Genomic DNA, 12,946 nt, shown 5'->3' with positions numbered 1-12,946 from the left:
TAAGGTCGCCGATCGCCGCCCGGAGCAGGTCCAGGAGCTCCGGGCGGCGCGTCCTTCCCTGCCGGCGTTCGCTCCCAAAATGGCGGCGCCCATGGCCGCCACGTGGGTAGCGGCGCCGGCCGCTACCCACGTGGCGGCCATGGGCGCCGCCATTTTGGGAGCGAACGCCAGCAGGGAAGGACGCGCCGCCCGGAGCTCCTGGACCTGCTCCGGGCGGCCGCGGAAGGAGCGTATCTGCGGCTGGTGAGGGATTTACGGTATGACCCGCGTATAAGCCGAGGTCGAGTTTTTCAGCACATTTTGGGTGCTGAAAAACTCGGCTTATACGCGAGTATATACGGTACTTTTTTATGTAAAAAGAGTTCTTAAAAAATTACGAAGGCTTTAAAGGGATACTGTCATGGGAAAAAAACATTTTTTCAAAATGAATCAGTTAATAGTGCTGCTCCAGCAGAATTCTGCACTGAAATCAATTTCTCAAAAGAGCAAACAGATTTTTTTATATTCAATTTTGAAATCTGACATGGGGCTAGACATATTGTCAATTTCCCAGCTGCCCCAAGTCACGTGACTTGTGCTCTGATAAACTTCAATCACTCTTTACTGCTGTACTGCAAGTTGGAGTGATATCACGCCCTCCCTTTTCCCCCACAGCAGCCAAACAAAAGAACAATGGGAAGGTAACCAGATAACAGCTCCCTAACACAAGATAACAGCTGCCTGGTAGATCTAAGAACAGCACTCAATAGTAAAAACCCATGTCTTACTGAGACACATTCAGTTACATTGAGAAGGAAAAACAGCAGCCTGCCAGAAAGCATTTCTCTCCTAAAGTGCAGGCACAAGTCACATGACCAGGGGCAGCTGGGAAATTGACAAAATGTCTAACCCCAACCTTTAATATGGTTGCAAAGCACATAGTTTCACTGAAATCAGTCAGAGCAAGTGTCGCTCCATCACACACCAATGAATGATAATTATACTGCTTCAATAAAATTATGAAAACTTTAAGAGGCAGACTTATCAAGTACATTTTAATTCCCCTATCCGAATGTAAATTTGAATGTGAGATTTATAATATCTCGACCATGGAAACAGTCCTAATTCGAATATTCACCACCTAAAACCTGCTGAGTTCATGTACAAGTCAATGGTAGAGGTCCGTTGAGCCATTAGGAGATGTTGATAGCCTTCCGGACATTAAAGTTTTTTTTATCTGAGAAAAACTAGATTCGTACAAATTGAATATGATTCGAATTTTCGGGTCGGAACCATTAGATTGAATATGAGACATTCTAATTTATTTCTTAAATAACCTCCCACTCGAATTGTGAGTATATTCGAATTTAAAAAGAAATTAACATTAATTCAAATTCGACCTTTGATAAATGGCCCTTTCAGTACTGGAGAAATTGCAGCATACCATAACTGCTCAGATCCAACCAGCTGGACAGATAAGAACATCAACAGTTATCGCTATGGAACATAAATTATTTATCAAAAATCTAATTTGTGAGGTTATATTGGTTTTCTACTTTGAATAAACTCACAATTGAAGAAAACTCTAATGTTTGCTTACTTATTAAAAACAGAATATAAAAACCTTGATTGAATACAATTCTGAAAAACTGTCAAAAACTTCAAATATGTGTAAAAGCTCAAAAAACCCATAAAAACTCTTGAATTAAAAAAATGGCTTGAGTTTTGCCTAGGACAACTCCCACTGACCTCTAATTGAACTAGCAAGCTTTAAGATGCCATTTGATTTTTTCGAGCTTAATAAATACCAAACATTCATGTTTTCAAAAATATAAATTGAATTTGTTTCTGTGCAACAATACGAACTGTGGCAAAAATTTGAATTTGACCATTAGTAACTCATCCCCTATGTGTGATTTATACTGTATATAAACCCTATTTAAATATGTCTGTTCTAAACACAATTTTAAATTCCTTGCACTGGAGGCAGGGAGAGTGCTTGCAATTAAGGTAATCCAACTAAAATGCAAATTCGCTATATGACTGGCTAAAATAAGCCATATTTGCAAACTGTATCTAATTTCCATAACCTCATGTTTAGCAAACCAGCAATCTCAAAGTCAGAAATCAGTACTCATCTTCTGCTCTCACCTTACAGCCTATAGTTTGATGGAAATCATAAAACATATTAAAACAGTATCATATTTAGTGCTGCTCCACCAGACTTCTGCACTGAAATCAGTTTTTTCAAAAGAGCAAACTTTTTTTTAATATTCAATTTTGAAATTTGGCATGGTGCTAGACATATTGTCAGTTTCCCAGGTGCCACCAGTCATGTGACTTGTGCTCTGATAAACTTCAGTCATTCTTTACTGCTGCACTGCCAGTTGGAGTGATATCACCCACTTCCACTGAAGCCCATCAGCCAAACAATGGGAAGGTAACCAGATAACAGCTCCCTGGTAGATATAAGAACAACACTCAATAGTAAAAATCCATGTCTCACTGTTACTCCTTCAGTCACATTGCGTAGGAGAAACAATAGCCTGTCAGAAAGCAGCCATAGAGAAGCATTGGCTCTTTCTGAAAGCACATGACCAAGCAAAATAACCTTTAACAGAATCCATTTAAGCAGCATGCATGGTGGGAATACCACTTTATGTCCTCTTTTAACACACTTTCCCTATTGTACGATAGCCCAATAGCGTCAAAGTCTTCCAAGGCATTATTTTCAGATGTTGGATTCTCTCAGTAACGTAATTGGAGGGGGGCGGGCCCTGGTGCGTGACGCGCAGCCGGGCCCCGCCCCCCTCCGTACTGCCCGCATTTGTCAGTGGCGCACGGGCTGCCGGGGGGGGCCCTGAGGGGGTGCGGGCCCTGGCCTGCTCGCACCCCTGCTCCCCCAGTAGTTCCGCCACTGGATTCTCTACTGAAATGGACAGGGCAACAAAAATCCCAGAAATACATCACTGCCTTAACAATAGTTGTATTGAAAGCACAATTATTCTCAAATTTTACTGTCATAGTTGAGGGGGTGAATTTGCGTTTGAGGATGCTATTTAAATGTATTTTATATTCAGATTGCTTCATAGTATCCCATGGCCAGTTCACTTAATACCATACCAGAACACATGGTAGGATAAATTTGATAAATGTGGTGCTAATGTAATATACCTGTTGGGCACCTTGTAGAATAAAGTTTGTACCAGTTGCATATATAAAATCCAAATGGCAGAATAAATACAATGCAAATTCAATATTACATGCTCCCGAAACACATGGTAGTATAAATAGTGTCCATTTCAGAAAAAAAATGTAAACATTAAATAAACCCAACCCTATTTATACTATAAACTATTTCCTTATTTCAGGGGGCTAAGGACAACTATCTCAAAGTGACAAGTGCAAAAGTTATACCAATCACATCCAAAATGTAATATATGGCTCATATTCACTTCATCCATAAGGAACTATCCTAAAGTGACTGATGCAAATTAGTATCAATATGCATTTCCTCATATAATCTAAAAGACCTTTTAATTTGTAAAATATTACACGTACATACAGTATTTGTGCAACTAACTTTAGTTAATAAATGGTTTTATACATTAAACATACAGAATTACAAAGCAACCAATAAAGGAGTCAAGAGGTAAAGTGGGCTGTAGTCATTAAAAAAATGCAGTTTTTAAAAAATATATGTAGAGATAACTGAAGCCCTACAGATCTGAATGATTTATTCAAAACTTGGAACACTGCTGTAGGAGCAAAAACTAAAGCACAAGCCCTTCCTCTTCATGGTTACTTGTAAATTCTTGATATTGTTGAATAAATTGTGTGTAGCCAATCAGATGAAGGCCATGCTAATGACCATTAAAAACAAGGGGCATGTATAGCATCACAGGATTCGTCTAAAGCCTCTACGGCATCTGACAAAATCTACAGCAGGCAGTATCACTGACACAGCCAGGGGAGTTGGTGATCCTATTCAGCCTGTTACACCAGCGTTTGAAATGCCGCAGGAGTGGCATTTTTCCCACCCCTGGCAACCAGGGGGCGCTGCCACCTGAGGCGAGTGCCTCAACTCATTGGTGGAGCGCCCCTGACCCTATCCAGAAGGGAGAGAGCAGGCAATTGTGGATCTTTAAACACTACAAGGTATAGAAATTAAAATTATTTAAAATGACAGCACATTGTAAATATGATTTGTATAAGAAAAAACTGATATTTAAAGGAGAAGGAAAGCTACCAAATTAGTTTATTACTAATAGATTAGCCACAATAGTGCAAGCTATACCACTATATTTATTCTGCACAATGCTTTACCATACCTGAGTAAACCGCTCTATCTGTTTAGGATTGCAGCTGCCATATTAGCTTGTTGTGACATCACTTCCTGCCTGAGTCTCTTCATGCTCACTCATAGCTCTGGGCTCAGATTACAGCAGGGTGGGGGAGTGGGAGAGAGGAGCAAACTGAGCATGCTCAAGCCGTGCCCTGAAGGTTTAAGCTGAAAACAGGAAATCTGATACAGAAGCCCATTATAAACAATAGAAGGAAAGAAAAGCTGTGTTTCTTTTGACAGAGGACTCAGAGCAGCATTACTTTGAGGGTTTACTGGTGTATTTATATAGAGCTTTCTGATAAAGCTTACTTAATTTTAGCCTTTCCTTCTCCTTTAAGAGTCGGGCTAACATATGCTCTAAAACACCAGGCCCCCCACACTGGGAGGGAGGTCTTGTCATGAGCGGCCATGTTGAGTCACACGTATGTGTATAATGAGCTAATGCCCCGACTTGCTCATTTGCGCATTCAATAATTATGACATGGCTGCTCGCATCGGTAGCTCCATCCCAGTGTGAGTGTCCGAGCGACCTTTGGTCGGAATTGATATTTTTGCACAAAAGGTGCCCTTTAACTGCTCTCTCATGGGGGGATATGATAAACAATATTTGCCATTGTTAGTCTAAACACACAACATGAAATACCCAATTGTACTGATACACCTGCAAGTGAACCTCTTTCACTCTGAAAACACACAAGCAGGGCCGCCATCAGGGGGGGACAGGGGGGACAAGCGTACCGGGCCCGGGCATGAAGGGGGGCCTGGCAGCGCTGCATTTTTTTGAAGATCCGGGCCCCCCTTACGAGCGCCCGAGCCGTACGTCTTGCCTCTTCAGTGCCGAATGCGGAAGTGCCGAAAAGCCGAAGCCGATGCGACGAAAAGACCCGAAGTCACGGAAAAAGCCGAAGTCCCGAAGTCACGAAGCGCCGAAAAGACCCGAAGTCACGAAAACAGCCGAAGCCGAAGTCCTGAAGCAGCGCAAAGACCCGAAGTCACGAAAACAGCCGAAGCCGAAGTCCTGAAGCGGTGAAAAGACCCGAAGTCACGAAAGGAGGCGAAGTTGAAGTACTGAAGCCATGAGTTCAATTCTACTGAACACCAGTTTGTGGTTTTTTTTTTTAATCCCCTGGCCACCAATGTATTATTTTAATATTCTATAGGCCCCTGCCACCAATCTTTTTTTTAAAACTTTTGTTTTTGGGGCCCCAATTTTTTTTTTAACTCGTAAGGGGCCCCTTGCCACCATTGTTTTTTTTGGGGTTTTTTTTTTAAAAAAAAAATTAATTTTCTTTTTGGTGGCCCCAAATTTTTTTAACTTGTAAGGGGGCCCCTGCCACCAGTTTTTTTTTTTTTTTCAAAAAAAATTTTTTTTTTTTAAATTTTTTTTGGGGCCCCAATTTGTTTTTAACTTGTAAGGGGGCCCCTGCCACCATTTTTTTTTTTTCAAAAAAATTTTTTTTTCTCCAAATTTTTTTTTGGGGCCCCAATTTGTTTTTAACTTATAAGGGGGCCCCTGCCGGCAATGTTTTTTTTTTTTTTCAAAAAAAAATTAATTTTTTTTCAAATTTTTTTTTGGGGCCCCAATTTGTTTTTAACTTAGAAGGGGGCCCCTGCCACCAATGTTTGTTTATTTTTTAGTTTTTTTTACATTTTTTTTGTTGGGGCCCCAAGTTTTTTTTAACAGGGGGCCCCTGCCACCAATGTTTTTTAAAAAAAAAAATTTTTAATTTTTTTTTTTGGGGCCCCAATTTTTTTTATAAGGGGGCCCTGACCATCAATAGCTTTTTACAACTTGTGTGGGGGGGGGGTTACTTTTTTAGCGCTGATGTCTGTGTGGTCTTTTAACTGCGATGTGGGCGGGATATGGGGCGGAGCTTGGTCGTCAGTGTGGGCGGGGCCCAGGGGGCCCCAAAAATTTTGTTGTACGGGGCCCCGTGATTTCTAATGGCGGCCCTGCACACAAGCTTGTGGCCAAATAATCGACTCCCGAAATAGAAAGCAAAATGCCCCACTTCGGTAAAGAAATAAATCTTCCCATTTATCGCGGGCAAATTAAAAGCACCCAAGAGTCATGGCCTGCCAAGTGGGATAGTGATCTAAAATATATAAAAACCCAAACTGATTCCATAAATAGATATTTATTAGAAATAAAATTGCTCTTACAAAGTGTCAACGTAAAAGAGCTTGACTAGTCAGTCTCACTAACAGCCTGACCTGGGCAAGTTAGTATTTGTTCTTCCATACAGTGGAATGATTGGTTTTACATTTTTTCCCCAACTCATAGGCATCTTCATTCTAAAGGACTTAAGAGAGCTCAATCAATCTAGGCATGATGATGCCACACACTTCAGCAAGAACAACTAAATTAAATGTGTGATTTTCAATAAGACAGGTTCTAAAATCATCTCTAACAATATTCTAGTGACTTGCTCATGAGTCTAATTTTAGGTATTAGAGCGAATCATAAATGTATTGGTGTACTTATTTAATTTAATTTACAGAACAGACTACAAAATATACTGTACACGTTGACTGATATCTGTTATATTATGCCTTATGCCAAAAAAAGCTTTATTTCAGTTATCACAAATACAAGATTGTATCATACATATTGTACATTTTAAAGCTGTGGAATGACACATACAACATCCAGCATTGTAATATTGCTTTGCATTGTGAACAATAAACAATAACTCATTTCTATGTCTCCTCATTGTTTGCATTATTTCCATAATTTTCCTATAGAACCTGGGCAGCTGCATCTAGGGAGGGGAGGGGGCAGGGTTGAACTATGGTAGTTGTTCGATAAGTAACTGAAATAGCAGCCATCTCCTCCATCTGTTCACAAGAGCTAAGTAATGTAATTAAGTCATTCTGTGTATAGGTAGTATTAAGCTTCCATTTCCTTGCGATGATTGTGGCTGTAGCAGTAAAGATTTGGAACAAAAGTTTTCTCATTGGAGGTGTGGAATCTGGTGGAGCGGATTGGAGTAGCGCTATCTCTGGTTTAAAAGGGATTGACCATCCGAAATGTGTTTTTATCCATTGAAAAAAAAAAAAGTTGAAGTCCAGAACTTGTTTACTTGTGGGCATTCCCACCACATATGTAAAAAAGAGCCCTTGGTATCACATCCTCTCCAGCATTTCTCGTTTTAAGTGGGGTTGATGCAGTGGATTTTGGCCGGTGTCATGTGCCATCTAAAAAGATTTTTTTTGATGGTTTCAATGGGATTAGTGCATCTGGTTGCGCCTTTAGATGCTGAAAATATCATATTCAGCTTTGTGGTGTAAGGCTAATGTTGAGATCTTGTTCCCATCGAAGTTGGTATAGTAGTTTTTGATATCTGGTCTTGTCTGGTATATCATATTTCCTTTGTAAGTCCTCAAAAGGCCTCCATGAGCCAGCTAAATAAAGATCTCCTAGAGTTCTGATACCTTTGTTAAAAAGTTCTCCTATATTTATGTTTGGAATCATGAACTTGATGGCTGTGATAGGGGTGAGTATGGATGGAAAGACCCCAAAAGCGTATTTTTTGCAGTTTATATCCCATGTATACAGAAGTAGTTTTGTTGTCGTAATGCTGCAAGTATGGCTGATCTTGACTCGCGTGAGGTCCACAATATTTCGGCTATGGAGTGACAGTTTAAGTAATGGGTTTCAATGGCTACCCATGATTTATACCCTGGGTCCCTAATGCATTCTTATCACATTTTCAAGGATGGACGCTTTGTGGTATAGGGAGATATTACCATAGGTAGGCTCAGGCCCCCCAAATTTATTGGAAAATGCAGTGTATTTAAGGCTAATCTAGGTTTCTTGCCCTTTCATATGAAGGATTGGAGAGGTTTTTGGAGGGCTTTAATACATTTTGGAGGTATGTATATTTGTAATGTTCGGAATAAATAGAGGATACATGGGAGAATAGTCATTTTGGTCGTGGCTATGTGGCCCAGCCAAGAAAGCTCGAATTTTTGCCATTTGGTACAATCAGTTTTGATAGCGTTTAATAAGGGGGGGAAGTTTATTTGATATGTATTGATATGGTTTTAGGAATTTAAACCCCCAAATAAGATATGTAGGTGTATATTATGCCTTTTTAATGATCTTCAAACATCTATATGTTACTTACCTTTGTTACAAAAAATATTTTTTGTGGAATTTCAGATGCCATTTGGTTGCTAGTCAGGAACCAAACAAATTGATTGTGGTGCTAGACTTTCTGTAAAGCCAGAGTTAAGGTTAACTAGTTATGCTCTGTAATGTACATATAAATACAAAGGACAAGAATGTTCCCCATTAAAGTCCTTGCCCCCATATGTACTAAAAGGCACAAACATTGCCTAGTAGCACTAACCATAGCAACCAATATCATGTTTACTTTTAATCAGATGACCAGTAAATTCTACCTGCTGACTGCTTACTGCTCCTGGGCAAGTGTTCCTTTTATTACAAAACCTCAGGTTTTGCAGTGACGAACAACAATAAGCAGTAGGGATGTAGCGAACGGCGGAAAAAATGTTCGCGAACATATTCGCGAACTTGCGTCAAAAATGCGAACGGTTCGCGAACGTCGCGAACCCCATAGACTTCAATTGGAAGGCGAATTTTAAAAGCTAGAAAAGACATTTCTGGCCAGAAAAATGATTTTAAAGTTGTTTAAAGGGTGCAACGACCTGGACAGTGGCATGCCAGAGGGGGATCAAGGGCAAAAATGTATCTGAAAAATACATTGTTGACACAGCGCTGCGTTTTGTGCTGTAAAGGGCAGAAATCACACTACGTCACTCAGGTGATGTTTCTGGACACGGAATGTGAAAAAGCTCACACAGCGAGGTGGCACTTGGTTAAAGACTGGGCAAACAATGCCTGCAAGGGCAACGTATACAGTAGTGGATACGGATATTATATATTACAATATATTATTGCTGCTGTATCACTCAGGTGATGTTTACGGACACAGAATTATTATTGTTATTTAGACAGAATGTGAAAAAGCTCACACAGCTAGGTGGCACTTGCATACCTCCCAACTGTCCCTCTTTTGACCACTCAACCCCCTGTCCCTCTTTTGTACTGGAAAGTCCCTCTTTTCTCTGAACTGAACAGCTAACTTAATTAGCTTTTGGCAAAGAGCTCAGAACAGCTAACAGGTGCAAATAAGATACTTTGTAACAATTTTGACTCTGGTTGGTGCTGGTAGTGGTGAACTACTAGGAGGAGCAGCACACCAGTCCCACTCCCCAACACAGCTAGACTAATAGCACTGGGCTCTTATAGTAGCAAAGTAAAAAAACAAAAAAGAAAATAAAAGCAGTCCTTACAAGGACTATTGGGTTACAGGCAGCAGTCAGCAGATGAGAGATCAGCAGCAGAACAGCTGCCCACAGCAGCTACATACAGAGCACTGCAGTAGAAGGTAGATTACTAGCCAGCAAAGCTACCTAACCTAAAATGTCCCTCAAATCCCTGCAGAGTTCTGTCCCTACAATACAGAGCAGTTATCAAGTAGATTACTAGCCAGCAAAGTTACTATCAACTGTTCCTCAAATCACTAACCAGCTCTCTCCCTACACTAGCTCTTCCAAGCACACACAGGCAGAATGAAAAAACGCTGCAGGGCTTCAGTTTATATATGGAAGGAGAGTGGTCCAGGGGGTGTAGGGGTGGTCCAGGAGGGAGAGCTTCCTGATTGGCTGCCATGTATCTGCTGGTCTGGGGTGAGAGGTCAAAAATAAGCGCCAGCTAAGGCGAACCCAAATTGGCGAACGTCGCGCGACGTTCGCGAACATTCGGCGGACGCGAACAGTCGATGTTCGCGCGAATTAGTTCGCAGGCGAACAGTCCGCGACATCCCTAATAAGCAGCAATATGCCCTTGTTTCTTCTGGCAGAGCCCAGTGGCCTCTGTGCCTTTCATAGGCTGCTTAAACTGGCTGAATCAAAGTCTTAAAAGCTCAGTGGGCAAAGCAACTTCTGTTTTATCAGTACTTTAATATAAACATGTTCAGCAGTTTTTATAATTTTTTATTGATAAAGAAAAAAAAAGGTCATGACAGCAATAGACAATACTAAATAAAAGCAATATAACAATACTAAGGGGCAGATTTATTAAGGGTCGAATTGAAAATTAGAATTTTACATTGAAATTCGCTAGGGAATTGTTAAAATTCACCAAACAAATCCTATAATCGCGGCAGGCGCATGACATCATTGCGCCGGTGTCAGGACGTATGCTGTCCACGTGTTGGCTATGGGCGTCGCCATCTTGGACGCAACGCTGGAGAGACAGGACGCGCTGATAGGAGGTCCTGTTCTTGACAGAAACGTCCTTGGATGAATTTGGAGTTGTTTGCAGCCTTCCTGACATTTGAGTTTTTTGGAGAAAAAATTCAAATCGAATTTGATTCGAGTTTTCGGGTTGATCCTATTCCCCCAAGTTTTGAAAATTTGATTTTTTAGATTAATTTAGATTGGTCAAATTTCGAGTTCATGAGAGTTTATTGGAGTTTATTGGAGTTTTTAAAAACTCATGAATTTGAAATTCGACCTTTGATAAATGTGTCCCCACATGTAGTCAATCACAGGGCCCTGCAATGCCACTCCCCCCTCGCCCACTTACCTGTTCTGCGCTAGGGTTTCAGGAGGGCCGCAACGCTAGTGTGGAGAGTGCAATTGTGCTCTCTCGCACTAGTTAAGCTGAACTTCCGGTTTAAATAACAGAAATTCATCTCTTACAGCTATCAGGAGTGGCTTTTTACTGCCCCTGGTAACCTATGTGGAGCTGCCGCCTGAGATGAGTTTTTCAACTCCCCTCATTGGCACCCCTGGTCAATCAATTTCTCACAAATACCCAATTGCAACCCAAACAGAAGCATCCAAGAATGAAAGGACAAATCCACACTCACAGGAACATGTCTGTTAATGGAGCTGTTCAACTTTGAGTTAACTTTTACTAAGATATAGAGAGTGATATTCTGAGACAATTTGCAATTGGTTTTAATTTTTTATCATGTTTATCATGAGTTATTATAGCTTTTTATTCAGAGGCTCTTGATTTTGCCATTTTAAGCAATCTGGGTCCTAGGATCTAAATTACCCTAGCAACAATGAACTGGTTGAAATAAGAGACTGGAATATGATAAGGGTTGCCACCTGGCTGGTAAAGATTATGGCGGATCCCAGTGTCGGACTGGGACACCAGGGGCCCACCCAAAAACCTTAGACGAGGGGCCCACCATAAAGCCTTAGACCAGGCGCCCACTCTCAGTACTAATATTCTTCATCTCCTTAATCAACCTCTATTCTCCTAGTTTGTTTTCTTTACATACTATCATCTATTATTCCATATATTTAACCTCTTTGTTCTCATAGAATAGGGAATGGCCATGAAATAGGCCAAAAGTTTAGCAGCATGAGGGCCCACTGACACCTGGGCCCACCTGGAGTTTTCCTGTTATCCAGGTGGACCAGTCCGACACTGGCTGATCCCAATGTTATTAATAGGGAAAAAAGATAAATATATAGGAAGGCCGGTATTTCTTTCCAGAAAAGGTGGCAACCCTAAATATGACTAGGAGAGAGTAATAAAAAGTAGCAATAACAATACATGTGTAGCCTTACAAAACATTTGTTTTTTTTAGATGGAGCCAGTGACCCCTATTTGAAAGCTCAGAAGAGTCAGAAGAAAAAGGCAAATGAAAAACTATAAAAAGTAATAAAGACCAATTGAAAATAAACTGAATGTTTGCCACCGTTTAAGAACACTTAGCAGTAGCAGTGTTTTATGATTTCAGGTAGTCAGTGTGCATTCTGAACAGCTTTTCTGTAATAGAAATAAAACCCTGCTGCAACCTGCATGGTCTCCATTCCTACAAAAACAAAAGCAATTTACATATTAAAACTTATAATGCAAATATAATGCTTATATTTGCAGACATGATTTGCATTGCATTTAATCATGTATTGCATTTAATCTATTTGAAGCATTTTGCCTTTTCAAACTACCGGCCTTTTCTAATTTAACGTCCCACCGTTTTTTTTTTTTTTAGAAGACCTTTTACTTGCACTAATAATTTTCAGTCACACAAAGCAGACTGCCAGCCCGCTCCATGTGACGGGTGTAAGGGATTTTCACAGTTTGGGGGAATGTAATAAAAGTAGGGAACGGAAAAACTATTAGGAATGCGAAAAATTATGCCTTTGCGCAAACAAATTTTGCTTTGCGTGAATTTAATATAGCTTGTACATGGAAACTGTTTAGCAACCACTTCCGACAGTGGAAGACCGTTTGTGAATTTTAGAGTTTGCGCCAATGCGCAGTAAATGTAATAAAACTTCTTACTGAAAAAGTCATGTTTGCTCCAAAAGATTACGACACCTTCAAGCCCTTCTCAGGAGTGCGCAATTACAATTGGCAATGGAATAACAGTTTAAAGGGGACCCGTCACCCAAAAATATTATTCCAAATCCTATTTTATCATGTTAGTCAAGCAAAATGAACTTTAATTACACTGTAAAAATTATTTGAATCTTGTTTTCATCAGTCTGGGAATTCATAATTATAACAAGCAGGCAGGAGCCATTGTGTGGACACTGTTATTTAGACAAGCCTTGTATCATCCC

Source organism: Xenopus laevis, chromosome 6S, assembly GCF_017654675.1.
Source record: "Xenopus laevis strain J_2021 chromosome 6S, Xenopus_laevis_v10.1, whole genome shotgun sequence".
Lineage (NCBI taxonomy): Eukaryota > Metazoa > Chordata > Amphibia > Anura > Pipidae > Xenopus > Xenopus laevis.
The sequence above is the reverse complement of the archived record's forward strand: the minus strand, read 5'-3'. Positions refer to the sequence as shown.